Here is an 18,380-nt window from a genome sequence, read left to right as displayed (position 1 = left end):
AGGCAAAGCTAATGTCATTGCAGATGCTTTGAGCAGGAAGGCTTATTGCAACAGCTTAATCCTCGAGCCATTTCAACCGGATCTTTGTGAAGCTTTCCGCAAGCTGAATCTCCAAGTTGTTCCTCAAGGCTTTCTTGCCAACCTCATAGTCTCTCCTACTTTGGAAGATCAAATTCGTGAGGCACAACTCCTGGATACCATGGTGAAGAAGGTGAAACGTGGTATCGACAAGGGTCTTTCCAAATACAAGTGCTATCGCATTGATGACAGAGACACTTTATTCTTCGAGGACCGGATTGTGGTTCCTAAAGGTGATCTAAGGAAAGTCATTATGAACGAGGCGCACAATTCTCTTCTTTCCATTCATCCTGGAAGTACGAAGATGTACCATGACCTCAAGCAGTCGTATTGGTGGACTCGAATGAAGCGAGAAATCGCTCAATTCGTGAATGAATGTGATGTGTGTCGAAGGGTGAAGGCAGAACACCAACGACCAGCTGGTCTCCTCCAGCCTCTTTCTATCCCGGAATGGAAGTTTGATCATATCGAAATGGACTTCGTGACTGGATTTCCTAAGTCCAAGCGCGGAAATGATGCTATCTTCGTTGTCATCGACAAGCTTACTAAAGTGGATCATTTCCTTCCAATCAAAGAATCTATCACAACAGCTTAGTTGGCAGAGCTATACACCTCCAGGATTGTCTCCTTGCACGGCATTCCACAATTGATTTCTTCAGATCGTGGAAGCATCTTCACTTCTAAGTTCTGGGACTCCTTTCAGAAGGCCATGGGCACCAACATTCGCTTCAGCACAGCTTTCCATCCTCAAACTAGTGGCCAAGTTGAGCGAGTCAATCAAATTCTCGAAGATATGCTCAGGGCTTGTGTCATTTCCTTTGGCATGAAATGGGAAGATTGTCTTCCATATGCCAATTCTCCTACAACAACAGCTTTCAAGCGAGTTCGGGCAAGGCCCCTTTCGAGATTCTCTATGGCAGAAAGTGCCGTACTCCTCTCAATTGGTCAGAGACTGGTGAACGCCAACTTCTTGGCAACGACTTAATCACTGAGGCTGAAGAAATGTGTAAAGTCATCCGTGAAAATCTCAAAACCGCGCAATCACACCAGAAGAGTTACTATGATAGCAAGCACCGTGACTTGGCTTTCGAGATCGGAGACCATGTCTACCTCCGCGTCTCTCCAATGAAAGGCACTCGTCATTTCGGTATCAAAGGGAAGCTTGCCCCTAGATACGTGGGTCCTTTCAAGATCATTGGCAAAAGAGGCGACCTCGCCTATCAACTTGAGCTTCCTTCCAACTTCGCGAACGTGCATGATGTGTTCCACGTGTCACAGCTTCGCAAGTGCTTCAAGACTCCTGAGCGCACCATCAACTTTGAAGAGATTGATCTCCAAGAAGATCTGTCTTATCATGAGCACCCCGTTGCTATTCTTGAAGAAACTGAGCGCAAGACTCGCAACAAGTCAATCAAGTTCCTGAAAGTGAAGTGGTCGCACCATTCCGACCGAGAAGCCACCTGGGAACGCGAGGACCACCTCCGTTCCGAATATCCGGAGTTCTTTCAGTCCTAGATCTCGGGACGAGATCCTCTCTTAGTGGTGGAGTGTTGTAACACCCCGGATGTAACTTTCCATATTTGTAACTCCAACTCTTGCCATTTTCAGCTATGTGTTATGATATTCCCTCCGTGGTCGGGTTTTGTTTTTCGTTTTGCATTTTGTTCATGTCATGCATCTCATATCATGTCATCATGTGCATCTCATTTGCATACGTGTTCGTCTCATGCATCCGAGCATTTTCCCCGTTGTCCGTTTTGCAATCCGACACTCCCACGTGCACCGGTGCACCCATCTTGTCTCTTTTCGTGAGCGGGTGTTAAACGTTCTCGGAATGGACCGAGTCTTGTCAAGTGGCCTTGGTATACCACCGGTAGATCACCTGTCAAGTTTCGTTCCATTTGGAGGTCGTTTGATACTCCAACGGTTAACCGGGTAACCGCAAAGTCCTTTTGTGTGTTGCAGAAAAAACCCCTTCCAAACAGCCCTATAACCCTTCTGAGTCCCCTCCATGCTCTCGGTCGTTCGATCACGATTGTGTGGGCGAAAACCGCACTCCATTTGGAGCCTCCTAGCTCCCTCTACCTATAAATATGTGCACACCTCCTCCAAATCCCGGATGAAACCCTAGAAGTTTTCCCTCTCCGCCGCCAGACGAAACCCCCACCGACGGACACGTCCGCCACCGATCCCCCGTCCAGCCGCGCGCCGCCACGTGGCAGCCGCGCCCACATCACCGCCGGCCCGCCGGGGCCCAGGCGGGGCCCTCCCGGCCCGCGCGCCCCGCCCGCGCCTCCTCCCTCGCCCGTCGCCCGCTCCCGCCGCTCGGGCCGCCGTCCGCCGCCGCCGCCTCGGTCCCACCGCCTCGGTGCCGCCGCGCAGTCTCGCCGGACGCCGCCGCGCGCCCCAGTCGGCTCCGTCCCGCGCCTCGGCTCCTCCGGCGCCGGACCGCGCGCCCCTCTCCGATCTCCTCTCCCTCCTCTCCGCTCCGGCCGGCCAGCTCCAACTCCGGCGTGAGCTCCGGCGAGCCTGAGCCGCGCCCGATCCAGATCCGCGAGACGGTTGACTTTCCCCCTCCCCTCAAATTCTCCGTCCCGTAAATGTTGCATTTTGTTGCATACTTCATCGCATCATAACTCCTTGCACACTGCTCCGTTTTGCGTGCATTATATATAGAAATGTTCGTCTCGAGATGCTCTTCTCTTTGTTCTATTATGCCATGTTCATTTGAGTCCATCTTGATGCCCAAATCTCTGGTGCAAGAGTGTTATATGCTGTTAACTGCTGTTACTTATCAGAACTTGGTGTTTTGTTAATTTTGTTGCATTTATTGTGTGCATCTTATGGGCATGAGCTCTACAGGTGTTTTGATCTATGCCATGCCATCTCTACAGAGGTTTATTCCATGTATTTTTTTGATCTATGTGGTGACTAGCACAAGCATGCAAACTAGGCTTCGTGATGTTTCTGTTTTCAGGGACTTAGGTTTTTCACTAAGTCTGTGACTGCTGTTATTTTGTTGCTATGTATCCATGTGTCTACAGAGAGATCCATACTTCTTTTAGGCATGTTCCGTAAGGATGTTTTGTAGATATAGTTGTGCTCTATCTATCCATTCCCCTGTTTGCAATTATGGAGTGCCATAGCATGTCTTAATCTTGCTCTACCTTTGCTATAAAATATTTCTGGCAGAATGTTACCATGATATTCAATTTTGCCAAGGTTGTTGTAGTTGATACTTTCATGCTATGTATTTTCTCTTGCCATTGTTAGATTCATAAATATGCTATCTTGCTGTAGGTATGCTTGTTTTGTGCTGCATTGCCTTGTGATGAGTGAATCAGGCTCACCAAGATGCCCTCATAAGTTCTGTTACTGTCATGCTCTGTTTTCTGCCAAGTCTGAAACCTGTTAACGAAATTCGCGATGTGTACATGGGTGCCGTCATATCTTCTGTTCCTTTTTGGCTCATAGTCGGTAAGGGACTTTTGTTCTATGAATTTGGTAGATTCATGCCATGCCTTGTTTTGCTATGTTAAGTTCCTGTAGCATGTGTTTTGCTTGCTCTGAACATTGCTACCTGATGCTGTTTCAGCCATCTCCAGTAATTTCACCAAGTCTGTGAACCTGATATCTTTTGCACTTTTTCCATGCTTGTTTGAACCTGTTGTGGTGTGATCTAGCCGTAGCTCAGTGTTCATCTTTCGTCAAGCATCTCCTGTAGATTACTGCCATATGCTTTGTTGCTATGTTGGGGTGTTGTAGAATAGTTACTTCATGTATTCTAAGTGCTATCATGCTGTTAATCGCAGAATCGTGTCTTTGTTGTTTTGCTTGCCATTTGCAAACCGTAAATCCGTTTCCGGTGATCTTTATATCTATTTCGACCGAAATCATCTCATCTTTCCAGTTTCATGCTTGGTTTGCCAAGTTATTGCCTTTTTCATCCTTTTTCTTCCGAAGCACGCATACGCATCGCATATCATATCTCGCATCTCATGCATGTATTGCATCATGTTGGTTGTGCATTTCCCGTGATTGATTGTGGTTCCTTTGCTTGTGTTCTTGCTGTGGGTAGAGCCGGGAGACGAGTTCGTGAATGAGGAACCTGTTGAGTACGCTTATGAGGATCAAGCTTTCGACAACTCTGAGAACCTTGCAGGCAAGATGACCATACCCTCGAAATCACTTCTATCTTTGCTTTGCTAGTTGTTCGCTCTATTTGCCATGCTGCGCTACATACCACTTGCTATATCATGCCTCCCATATTGCCATGTCAAGCCTCTAACCATCTTTTCCTAGCAAACCGTTGTTTGGCTAAGTTACCGCTTTTGCTCAGCCCTTCTTATAGCGTTGCTAGTTGCAGGTGAAGTTGAAGTTGGTTCCATGTTGGAACATGGATATTTTGGAATATCACAATATCTCTTATTTAATTAATGCATCTATATATTTGGTAAAGGGTGGAAGGCTCGGCCTTATGCCTAGTGTTTTGTTCCACTCTTGCCGCCCTAGTTTCCGTCATACCGGTATTATGTTCCTTAAGTTTGCGTTCTTTACGCGGTTGGGTGATTTATGGGACCCCCTTGATAGTTCGCCTTGAATAAAACTCCTCCAGCAAGGCCCAACCTTGGTTTTACCATTTGCCACCTAAGCCTTTTTCCCTTGGGTTTTCGCGAGCCCGAGGGTCATCTTTATTTAAACCCCCGGGCCAGTGTTCCTCTGAGTGCTGGTCCAAACTAGAGCACCGTGCGGGACCATCCCTTGGCAACTTGGGTTACGTTGGTACCTGTACACTTCGCTTATCCGGTGTGCCCTGAGAACGAGATATGTGCAGCTCCTATCGGGATTTGTCGGCACATTCGTGTGGCTTTGCTGGTCGTGTTTTACCATTGTCGAAATGTCTTGTAAACCGGGATTCCGAGACTGATCGGGTCTTCCTGGGAGAAGGTTTATCCTTCGTTGACCGTGAGAGCTTATAATGGGCTAAGTTGGGACGCCCCTGCAGGGTATTATCTTTCGAAAGCCGTGCCCGCGGTTATGAGGCAGATGGGAATTTGTTAATGTCCGGTTGTAGAGAACTTGACACTTGACTAATTTAAAATACATCAACTGTGTGTGTAGCCGTGATGGTCTCTTCTCGGCGGAGTCCGAGAAGTGAACATGGTTTGACTTATGCATGAACGTAAGTAGTTTCAGGATCACTTCTTGATCACTTCTAGCTTCGCGACCGTTGCGTTGCTTCTCTTCTCGCTCTCATTTGCGTATGTTAGCCACCATATATGCTTAGTGCCTGCTGCAGCTCCACCTCATTACACCATCCTTTCCTATAAGCTTAAATAGTCTTGATCTCGCGGGTGTGAGATTGCTGAGTCCTCGTGACTCACAGATTCTACCAAAACAGTTGCAGGTGCCGACGATACTAGTGCAGATGATGCAACCGAGCTCAAGTGGGAGTTCGACGAGGAACGTGGTCGTTACTATGTTTCTTTTCCTGATGATCAGTAGTGGAGCCAGTTGGGACGATCGGGGATCTAGCATTTTGGGTTATCTTATTTTCATTTGGTTTTAACCGTGGTCGGTCTATGTGTGGATTTTGGATGATGTATGAATTAATTTATGTATTGCGTGAAGTGGCGATTGTAAGCCAACTCTCGTTATCCCATTCTTGTTCATTACATGGGATTGTGTGAAGATGACCCTTCTTGCGACAAAACCACAATGCGGTTATGCCTCTAAGTCGTGCCTCGACACGTGGGAGCTATAGCCGCATCATGGGCGTTACAGTAACGCCCTTGATAATGAACCCCTGTGTCCCGGTACGTGCATTATTCTAACGTGGTGAAATGCCAATAACGTCAGCATCCCTCTTGGTTATACTGAGTATCCGGAGGATGTGAAGCAACAAGAGACAGTAAAAAAAGGTTTACACAGGGGCATAATCTAAAAAGAAACCTTTGAGCGGGGCCCTGCTGCATGTCTGCGCCTGTGTCTCCGTTGTGCCGTATCCTGGAAGGGTGTAGCACGATTATCATTGTAGTCCTTTTTACATGCGGGAAGCCCCTGGTACCGCCTATAGGGGTATATCCGTCAAACCAATCTCAGGTTTATCTAAGCTGTTACAGCTAGTGATGCGCCAGACTCGTCTAGCCGTGTTCGCGGTCTTGACGATCGATCATTTATTCTGGTTGGAGAGGCCGTTTAGTGTTCGGCTGCTAAAGCCGCCACACCTTCTTCCGCGCGTAAGGAACGCTCAACATTTCCGCTAACTGTGATGATGCCACGTGGACCGGGCATCTTAAGCTTAAGAGAGGCGTAATGTGGGACTACATTAAAACGAGCGAAAGCTGTTCTTTCGAGTAGTGCTGGATAGCCGCTTCGGAATGGAGCGATGTCGAAGGTTAACTTTTCACTTCGGAAGTTGTCGGGAGAACCGAATACAACCTCTAGTACTAGAGAGCCCGTACAGCGGGCCTCTGGGCCTGGTATTACTCCTTTAAAGGTAGTATTGCTTTGGCTGATTCTTGTCGGGTCTATCCCCATTTTGCGGACTGTGTCCTGATATATCAGATTAAGACTACTGCCGCCATCCATGAGACTTGGGTGAGATGGTATTCGTCGATAATTGGGTCTAGCACCAAGGCAGCCAGTCCTCCGTGCCGGATACTCGTCAGGTGATCCCTGTGATCAAAAGTGATCGGGCAGGCCGACCATGGGTTGAACTTAGGGGTGACGGGCTCTACAGCGCATATGCCTTGGAGTGCATGTTTGCTCCTTCTTTTTTTTACGTGAATCATGTTCACTGTTTTGACCTCTGGTGGGAATCTTTTCTGTCCCCCAGTGCTTTGCTGGCGAGGCTCATCCTTGTCTTCACTTGGTGTCTCCCTCCCCTTGTGTTCGGCGTTTAACTTGCCGACCTGCTTGAAGACCCAGCATTCTCTGTGGGTGTGATTTGCAGGTTTGTCGGAGGTGCCATGAATCTGACATAGTTTGTCTAGAATCTTGTTTAGGCTGGACGGTCCATCTCTGTTGCCTTTGAAAGGCTTTTTCCGTTGACCGGGTCGAGAGCCCCTAAATCCGGCATTTACCGCCGTGTTGTCTAGGCTGTCTTCGTTATTTTGACGCTTGCTTTTAATGCGTCGTGGTTTTCCATTGCCATCCCTGACTTCAGATGTGCCTGGGTCGCTGGTGCTACTACGGGCCAGCCAACTATCTTCGCCCGCGCAAAAGCGGGTCATGAGGCTTATTAGGGCTACCATTGTCCTTGGCTTTTCTTGGCCGAGGTGTCTGGCGAGCCATTCATCTCGGACGATGTGTTTGAAAGCTGCTAAGGCTTCGGCGTCCGGGCAATCGACGATTTGATTCTTCTTAGTGAGAAATCTGTTCCAAAGCTTTCGGGCTGACTCTCCAGGCTGTTGAATTATATGACTTAAATCGTCTGCGTCCGGAGGTCGGACATAGGTCCCTTGAAAGTTGGCCCTAAAAGCATCCTAAAGCTCCTCCCAACTTCCAATTGAATTTTCGGGGAGGCTCTTCAGCCAGTGCTGAGCTGGTCCTTTCAACTTGAGGGGCAAATATTTGATGGCGTGGAGGTCGTCTCCGCGAGCCATATGGATGTGAAGGATAAAGTCCTCAATCCAGACCCCAGGGTCTGTTGTTCCGTCGTACGCCTCTATGTTCACGGGTTTGAATCCCTCTGGGAATTCATGATCCAGTACCTCATCGGTGAAGCATAGGGGGTGTGTGGCACCCCTGTATTTGGATATATCGTGGCGTTCTGACGATTGTAGTGTTTGGTATTGATTCTGCGCTGGAGCACGCTTCCTAGATCCGTAGATGGATCTGGTCATGCCGGCTTTTTGATGCAACTCCTCACGTGAATCGTGTGCTGACTTATGTGCGGCCTCGTTAGCCGCTCTATCGCGGCCACGAGGTGGTCGATCCGACCGGTCGACCGTTTTATTCTTCGGCTGTGTAGGCTCTAAGGCCTCGTCGTCGAATTCAGGCAGTAGCTTGCGCTTTGGGTAACACTTTTTTTGGCGACTGCCACCGTACTTTTCAGCAGTGTCCAGCACTTTGTTCCATCTACTGATGAGTGTATTTTGCGCGGCCTTAAGGCTTTGTTTCTGCTTCTTAAGACTCCTCGCGGTGGCAATAAGCCTTCTGTGGAGGTTCTCTTGTTCCAAGTTCCTTTCTGGGATGATATGTGTATCGTCATCCGGACTATTCTCCTCTCCGGAGACAGTTTGATGATTTCTACCCTCGGCGTCGCCGTGGTCGGACAGTGGCTCTGTACTGTGTTCGCCGTCCGCTGGCCCGTCCTGCTCTGTTGCCTTGGAATCGGCCGGGGTCTCATTCTTTCTTGCGCTGTTATCGCTGTTTTTGCCGAGGCGGGATTTGGAGCGGCGTCTGCGGTGTCGCTTTGGTTGCTTCTCGAGGGGGTTATCCTTCGCTGCATCCTCCCGTTCCTCATCATTGTCTTGTTTGGGTGTATCCACCATGTATATATCATGTGATGAGTGGCTATCCAGCGCCCTGTGGGCGATGGTTCCTGTTCGTCTCCTGCATCGTCGTCCATACCGTCGATGTCTTCGGAGCCGAAATCGAGCATGTCGGTTAAATCGTCGACAGTGGCTACTAAGTGGGTGGTGGGTGGGGACCGAATTTCTTCGTCGTCCGCATCCCATTCTAGCCGGACATAGTTCGGCCAAGGGTCTCCTGACAGAAAGAGAGACCTCAACAAGTTTAGCACGTCGCCAATGGGCGAGTGCTGGAAGATATCCGCGGAGGTAAACTCCATGATCGGTGCCAAATCAGGTTCGATAGGCACGGACGCAGGCGGCTCGGAGCCCATGGCCGGGGACGAATCCAACGGTTCGGCAACACGGGTCTCGTAGGAGGTGAAGTCAGTATTCGGCTCTATCGCCACTAAGTGTGCGGCCTCTGTGGCGGGGTCCATCCACCCGTCCTCAGATGGCGCGATTTGTTCCGGATTGAGGGCCGGAGTGGTTGCAGGTGTGATCTCCCAAACACTGTCCCACGGCAGAGTTAAGTCATGCTCGTCGTGATTGTGCGGCGCACCTGACATGGGCTCGAATCCGTCGAAGATCAAGTCTCTGCGGATGTCGGCGGTATAGTTCAAGTTTCCAAACCCGACCTGATGGCCAGGGGTGTAGCTCTCGATCTGCTCCAGATGGCCAAGCGAGTTGGCCCACAGTACGAAGCCGCCGAATACGAAGATCTATCCGGGGAGGAAAACCTCACCCTGGATCGCATCGTCGCCGATGATCGAAGGACCCATCAAGCCTTACGGTGACGGCACAGTGGAACTCTCAATGAAAGCACCAATGTCAGTGTCAAAACCAGTGGATCTCGGGTAGGGGGTCCCGAACTGTGCGTCTAAGGCGGATGGTAACAGGAGGCTGGGGACACGATGTTTACCCAGGTTCGGGCCCTCTCGATGGAGGTAATACCCTACTTCCTGCTTGATTGATCTTGATGATATGAGTATTACAAGAGTTGACCTACCACGAGATCGTAGAGGCTAAATCCTAGAAGCTAGCCTATGGTATGATTGTTGTTGTCCTACGGACTAAGCCCTCCGGTTTATATAGACACCGGAGGGGGCTAGGGTTACACAGAGTCGGTTACAAGGGAGGAGATCTACATATCCGTATTGCCAAGCTTGCCTTCCACGCCAAGGTGAGTCCCATCCGGACACGGGACGAAGTCTTCAATCGTGTATCTTCATAGTCCAACAGTCCGGCTAAAGTATATAGTCCGGCTGTCCGAGGACCCCTAATCCAGGACTCCCTCACCATGCACAACCCCGATGACAAGCCAAGCAATTGTTTCATACTTTAGTAATCTCAAACTTTTTCAACCTTCACGCAATACATGAGCGTGAGCCATGGATATAGCACTATGGGTGGAATAGAATATAATGATGGGGGTTATGTGGAGAAGACAAAAAAAGAAAGTCTCACATCAACGCGGCTAATCAACGGGCTATGGAGATGCCCATCGATTGATGTTAATGCAAGGAGTAGGGATTGCCATGCAACGGATGCACTAGAGCTATAAATGCATGAAAGCTCAACAAAAGAAACTAAGTGGGTGTGCATCCAACTTGCTTGCTCACGAAGACCTAGGGCATTTGAGGAAGCCCATTGTTGGAATATACAAGCCAAGTTCTATAATGAAAAATTCCCACTAGTATATGAAAGTGACAAAACAAGAGACTCTCTATCATGAAGATTATGGTGCTACTTTGAAGCACAAGTGTGGAAAAAAGGATAGTAGCATTGCCCCTTTTTATTTCTCATTTTTTGGGCCTTCCTTTTTTTATTCGGCCTTTCTCCTTTTTTTGGGACAATGCTCTATGAATGATGATCATCACACTTCTATTTATTTACAACTCAATGATTACAACTCGATACTAGAACAAAGTATGACTCTATATGAATGCCTCCGGCGGTGTACCGGGATGGGCAATGAATCAAGAGTGACATGTATGAAAAATTATGAACGGTGGCTTTGCCACAAATACGATGTCAACTACATGATCATGCAAAGCAATATGACAATGATGAACATGTCATGATAAACGGAACGGTGGAAAGTTGCATGGAAATATATCTCGGAATGGCTATGGAAATGCCATAATAGGTAGGTATGGTGGCTGTTTTGAGGAAGATATAAGGAGGTTTATGTGTGATAGAGCGTATCATATCACGGGGTTTGGATGCACCGGCGAAGTTTGCACCAACTCTCAAGGTGAGAAAGGGCAATGCACGGTACCGAAGAGGCTAGCAATGATGGAAGGGTAAGAGTGTGTATAATCCATGGACTCAACATTAGTCATAAAGAACTCACATACTTATTGCAAAAATCTACAAGTCATCAAAAACCAAGCACTACGCGCATGCTCCTAGGGGGATAGATTGGTAGGGAAAGACCATCGCTCGTCCCCGACCGCCACTCATAAGGAGGACAATCAAAGAACACCTCATGTTTCAAATTTGTTACATAACGTTTACCATACGTGCATGCTACGGGACTTGCAAACCTCAACACAAGTATTTCTCAAATTCACAACTACTCAACTAGCACAACTTTAATATCACTACCTCCATATCTCAAAACAATCATCAATCATCAAACTTCTCTTAGTATTCAACACACTCATAAGAAAGTTTTTGCTAGTCTTGAATACCTAGCATATTAGGACTAATTTCCCAATTTAAGCAAATTACCATGCTGTTTTGTAGGACTCTCAAAATAATATAAGTGAAGCATGAGAGAACAATAGTTTATATAAAACAAATCCACCACCGTGCTCTAAAAGATATAAGTGAAGCACTAGAGCAAAAACTATATAGCTCAAAAGATATAAGTGAAGCACATAGAGTATTCTAATAAATTCCGAATCATGTGTGTCTCTCTCAAAAGGTGTGTACAGCAAGGATGATTGTGGTAAACTAAAAATCAAAGACTCGAATCATACAAGACACTCCAAGCAAAACACATATCATGTGGTGAATAAAATATAGCTCCAAGTAAAGTTACCAATGGACGAAGACGAAAGAGGGGATGCCATCCGGTGCATCCCCAAGCTTTGGCTTTTTGGTTTCCTTAGATTATCTTGGGGTGCCATGGGCATCCCCAAGCTTAGGCTCTTGCCACTCCTTGTTCCATAATCCATCAAATCTTTTACCCAAAACTTGAAAACTTCACAACATAAAACTTAACAGAAAATCTCGTGAGCTCCGTTAGCGAAAGAAAACAAAACACCACTTCAAGGTACTGTAATGAACTCATTCTTTATTTATATGGGTTATTTATATGGGTGTTAAACCTACTGTATTCCAACTTCCCTATGGTTTATAAACTATTTTATTAGCCATAGATTCATCAAAATAAGCAAACAACACACGAAAAACAGAATCTGTCAAAAACAGAACAGTCTGTAGTAATCTGTAACTAACGCAAACTTCTGGAACTCAGAAAAATCTACCAAAATAGGACGACCTAGACAATTTGTATAGTGATCTGCTGCAATTGGAATCAGTATTTTATCACGCTCTGGTGATTTTCAACGATTGTTTTCGTGAACAGAAAGTTTCTGGAATTTTCAGCAAGATCAAATAACTAACATTCAAGAACATCCTATAGGTTTAACTTGGCACAAACACTAATTAAAACATAAAAACAAATCTAACCAGAGGCTAGATCAAATGTTTATTCCTAAACAGAAGCAAAAAGCAAAAAACCTAAAATAAAATTGGGTTGCCTCCCAACAAGCGCTATCGTTTAACGCCCCTAGCTAGGCATTGATAATTTTAATGATGCTCACATGAAAGACAAGAATTGAAGCACGAAGAGAGCATCATAAAACACGTGACAAACACATCTAAGTCTAACATACTTCCTATGCATAGGCATTTCATAAGCAAACAAATCAAGGCAAGCAAAAACTAGCATATGCAAGGAAGCGGAAAGAAACAATAGCAATCTCAACATGACGAGAGGTAATTTAGTAACATGAAAATTTCTACAACCATATTTTCCTCTCTCATAATAATTACATGTGGGATCATAAGCAAATTTAACAAAATAGCTATCACATAAAATATTTTCAACACGATCCACATGCATGCGAAGTTGACACTCTTCCAAAATAGTGGGATCAACATTAACTAAAGTCATGACCTCTCCAAACCCACTTTTATCAATATTATTGCAAACATTATTATAAATCTCATATTCATCATGGGGAGTAAGTAAATTTTCAAGATCGTAAGAAGAATCACCCCAATCATGATCATTGCAACAAGTAGAGGACATAGCAAAACTAGCATCCCCAAGCTTAGGGTTTTGCATATTATTAGCATAATTTACATTAATAGAATTTCTAATAAAATCATTGCAATCATGCTTTTTATTCAAAGATCTATCGTGAATCGCTTCATAAAGTACTTCATCACAATTTTCAGAATCACGAATTTCAAGCAAAACCTCATAAAGATAATCTAGTGCACTCAACTCACTAGCAATAGGTTCATGATAGTTGGATCTCTTAAAGAGATTAGCAAGTGGATGAGGATCCATAAACTTTTAGCAAGCGAAGATGCAAGCAAAAAGAAGGTACATGGTAACACAAGCAAACAAAAGATCGAACGGAAAGAGGGCGAAGAAAACGGCAAGGGTGAAGTGGGGGAGAGGAAAACGAGAGGCAAATGGCAAATAATGTAATGCGGGGGATAAGAGTTTGTGATGGGTACTTGGTATGTTGACTTTTGCGTAGATCTTCCCGGCAACGATGCCAGAAATCCTTCTTGCTACCTCTTGAGCACTGCGTTGGTTTTCCCTTGAAGAGGAAAGGGTGATGCAGTAAAGTAGCGTAAGTATTTCCCTCGGTTTTTGAGAACCAAGGTATCAATCCAGTAGGAGACCACGCTCGAGTCCCTCGCACCTACACAAACAAATAAAAACCTCGCAACCAACGCAATAAAGGGGTTGTCAATCCCTTCACGGTCACTTACGAAAGTGAGATCTAATAGATATGATAAGATAATATTTTTGGTATTTTTATAATAAAGGTGCAAAGTAAAATAAATGGCAATAAAAATAGCTAAGTGTTGGAATATTAATATGATGGAAAATAGACCCGGGGCCATAGGTTTCACTAGTGGCTTCTCTCAAGATAGCATAAGTATTACGGTGGGTGAACAAATTACTGTTGAGCAATTGATAGAAATTGAGCATAGTTATGAGAATATATAGGCATCACGTCCGCGACAAGTAGACCGAAACGATTCTGCATCTACTACTATTACTCCACACATCGACCGCTATCCAGCATGCATCTAGAGTATTAAGTTCAAAAGAACAGAGTAATGCTTTAAGTAAGATGACATGATGTAGAGGGATAAACTCATGCAATATGATATAAACCCCATCTTTTTATCCTCGATGGCAACAATACAATACGTGCCTTGCCGCCCCTGCTGTCACTGGGAAAGGACACCGCAAGATTGAACCCAAAGCTAAGCACTTCTCCCATTGCAAGAAAGATCAATCTACTAGGCCAAACCAAACTGATAATTCAAAGAGACTTGCAAAGATAACCAATCATACATAAAAGAATTCAGAGAAGATTCAAATATTGTTCATAGATAAACTTGATCATAAACCCACAATTCATCGGTCTCAACAAACACGCCGCAAAAGAAGATTACATCGAATAGATCTCCACGAGAATCGTGGAGAACTTTGTATTGATATCCAAAGAGAGAGAAGAAGCCATCTAGCTAATAACTATGGACCCGAAGGTCTGAGGTAAACTACTCACACATCATCGGAGAGGCTATGGTGTTGATGTAGAAGCCCTCCATGATCAATGCCCCCTCCGGCGGAGCGCCGGAAAAGGCCGCAAGATGGGATCTCACGGGTACAGAAGGTTGTGGCGGTGGAATTAGGTTTTCGTGGATGCTTCTGATGGTTTGGGGGTACGTAGGTATATATAGGAGGAAGAAGTACGTCGGTGGAGCAACGTGGGCCCCACGAGGGTGGAGGGTGCGCCTGGGGGGTAGGCGCGCCCCCTGCCTCGTGCTCTCCCCGTTGATTGCTTTACGTGGACTCCAAGTCCTCTGGATCACGTTTGTTCCGAAAATCATGTTCCCGAAGGTTTCATTCCGTTTGGACTCCGTTTGATATTCTTTTTCTGCGAAACTCTAAAATAGGCAAAAAACAGCAATTTGGGCTCGCCCTCCGGTTAATAGGTTAGTCCCAAAATTAATATAAAAGTGTATAACAAAGCCCATTAATCGTCCAAAACAAATATAATATAGCATGAAGCAATGTTGATCACCAAAGCTTCACACAGCCCATTGAAGGAGTGCAGGCCGTCACTCGCATTTATCCTTTGGCTGGCAATAAACGCTTACCTCACCGTGCTCAAACTGAAGCCATTGAAAGCACTATTACTCAAAGGCCTCGGAAGCGATCTCATGTTCGCAATGACCGAGAGCTTCTCGTTGCCCTGCATCAGAAACAGGATAAGCATCACTACTGGCTGAAGCGGCAGATGCAAAGCCTCTTGGTGGACGTCAATCGCATTCACAATCTTGCCACCAAGAATGCTTTTGTTACACATGAAACCTGTCGGAGGTCATGGAAGAGTTTGACACTACTGAGTGCTGAAGCAGATCTTCAAGACGATGGCTTCATTGAAAGATTCAAGTTTTACTCCACTCCTCCAAGGAATGTTGTCTGGCGTCGAACTCCCTCTCTTGAAGACTCTGACTATTCCTCCTCAGCTGCAACGGTGAATGCCAGAGTCATAGATGATCAAGATGATGCCACCTCACCACCTCCAACTTCAGCGCGCATCAACACTGCACCAAGTTCTTCTGCACCGCCAAACCCCGACGCTGACCCTGCAGCTTCTCCTACTCCTTCTGGGAACGAGTAGAGGCTCTATGTCTTCAAACCTTTTTGGTCCTTACTGACAAAAGGGGGAGAAGCATATGAGTTGATAGTCTTTAAGCGGGTCCATATGGGCGGTTGCTTTACATTTTGCCTAGTGTTTACAACTCTCGCTTTTTATACATTTGGTTCTTTGAGTTGTAACACTTAAACTTGATGGTCGTCTGCTACTAGTTTGCTATTCTGTGATGCGATGATAAATTCTGCATGTGCGATGATAAATCCCGCACGAAGTCATATTGCAGACGTCCATTTTTCATTATGCATCTCATTATCTTCGTTATATCAAATCATGCATGATGAATTGTCTTCATAAGTTGAAGAGGATCTCCACAAGTACAACCTGCCATGTGCATTTGCATTCCAAAAGCAAATTACTTGTATGCACATCTTCAGGGGGAGCCTTTTGCTACTTATGAAGACAATACCTAAATCCTTTACAATTTCACATGCTTTTATCCCCATTGAAAACTTCAACCAGTTTGTCATCAATCACCAAAAAGGGGGAGATTGTAAGTGCATCTAGTGCCACCCCTAGTTGGTTTTGGAGTATTGACGACAAACCTGGTTGAGGGACTAATGTGTTTGTGAGAATTGAAGGATAACACAGGTAGTAGTCCCTCATTGATTCGGTTTACCTACCGGAGATGACCCCTAAAAATGTATGAAGACATTGAAGACAATGGTGGTATGTGAAGATATTCACATTGAATACTATGACAAGAGAAGACATTGCGTGGAGACTATGGAGCGCGAGGACTTAGTTGTTTCATTGTTTCCTTTTCTTCTTTGTTGAGTCATAGGAACCACCGTACTGTTAAGTGGGGTCCCAGTGAACAAAGTCAGAGTGACTGAAGTGATGCTCAACCAAAATCCTATGTCTTCGAGCGAAGACAATGAGAGCAAATCTTATCTAGAGCTGGATGAGTCAGCTTTACTTGCAGCCCAAGTCAAGCTGTCGCGTGCGTTTGAAATCTGACCATTGGAACACGTGTCAGTTCCTTAGTGACCCCGAGTCATTTCGGACAAATCAGGTTGGGTTGCCTAGTGGCTATAAATAGCCCACCCCCTTCACCATAAATTGGTGGCTGCTCAGAGTTAGTGCACGGCTTTTGTCGTTTGAGAGCAACCCACCTCCGAAGCTTTTGAGAGAGAGAAATCCTTGCGAGGACAAAGCCCAAACACCCAGAGCCAAAGAGTGTTAGGCATCACTGAAGTCTTTCTGTCCGCATGACCTGAAGACTTGTTACACTTGAGGACTGTGAATCCTCCAGCCGGGTAGGCGTCGCGTTCTGAGCATCCAAGAGTCACTGTGGATCGCCGGTGAACAAAGTCTGTGAAGGTTTGGAAGTCTACCTTGAAGACATACCAAAGTGATTGGGCGAGGACTGGGTGTCCTTAGCTCAAGGGGAATAACGTGAAGACGCGGTCTTCTGAGTTGAATCTCAGCCTCCCTAACCAGACCTACAGTTGTCACAGCAACTGGAACTGGTCCAACAAATCATGTGTCCTCAACAAGTGACTGGTTCTATCTTCTCCCTCTCCTTACTTACAGTTTGTCTTCGTGAAGTCATTGCCTGCTTGCACTACCTGTTTGACTTCACTGTGTGACTACTATCATTGTTTGGCTTCATACTATCTTCCATCCTGATCTTTACTACCTAGCTACTATTAGTCTTCGTGCTTTCACTTCATTGCATACTTGACTATGGCTTGCTTAGTGTAGTCTACCTTCCGCTGCATATCAATAGGTTCATTTCTATTGTTTGTCTTCAAAACTCTCATGTTTTGAAGACTTTCATAAAAATCGCCTATTCACCCCCCCCCCACTCTAGTCGATAACTAGCAGTTTCAATTGGTATCAGTGCAATGTACTCCCTTGTTCTATGTGATTCGGTTTAACCACCTGGAGTTTTAGCTATGTCGACTGCGGGGATAATCAAAGTCTCCGCTGCTTGCCCCGTCTTCGATGGAACTGAATATTCCTACTGGAAGAATAAGATGTGCATGCATCTTGAAGCCATTGATGTCGACCTCTGGTATGTCGTCAAGAATGGCGTTCCCAAGACTGGTGAAGGTGTCACCCCTGCTGATGTCAAGACGTTCATTCAACTGGATTCTACTGCCAAGAACATCATCTGTGGTCATTTGACCAAAGGACAGTATGGCCGTGTGTAACACCCCGCATGTAACTTGCCATATTTGTAACTCCGACTCTTGCCATTTCCGGCTATGTGATATGTTTTTCCCTCCGTTGTTGGGTTTTGTCTTTCGTTTTGTATTTTGTCATGTCATGCATTTTCATATCATATCATCATGTGCATTGCATTCGCATACGTGTTCGTCTCATGCATCCGAGCATTTTCCCCGTTGTCCGTTTTCCAATCCGGCGCTCCTATCTCCTCCGGTGCACCCCTCTAGTTTTCTTTCGTGTGCGTGTGTCAAACTTTCCCGGAATGGACCGAGGCTTGTCATGTGGTCTTAATATACCACCCGGAGACTACCGGTCAAGTTTCGTTCCATTCGGAGGTCGTTTGGTACTCCAACGATTAACCGGGCCTCCGCTATGTCCATTTGAGTGTCCAGCATAAACCCCCTCCAAAACCAGCCCAAAGCCCACCAAGCTCTCTTCCATGCTCTAGGTCATTCGATCACGATCGTGTGGGCGAAAACCGCACCTCATTTGGAGTCTCCTAGCTCCCTCTACCTATAAATGAGTGGGCATCCCTAAAAACGCATTTGCAGACGAAACCCTAACCCTCTCCTCGCGCCGCGCCGGACACGTCCGCCGCCGGCCGGACGCACCGGCCGCAGCC

This window comes from Triticum aestivum, chromosome 4D, assembly GCF_018294505.1.
Source record: "Triticum aestivum cultivar Chinese Spring chromosome 4D, IWGSC CS RefSeq v2.1, whole genome shotgun sequence".
Classification (NCBI taxonomy): domain Eukaryota; kingdom Viridiplantae; phylum Streptophyta; class Magnoliopsida; order Poales; family Poaceae; genus Triticum; species Triticum aestivum.
This window is presented reverse-complemented; position numbering follows the sequence as displayed.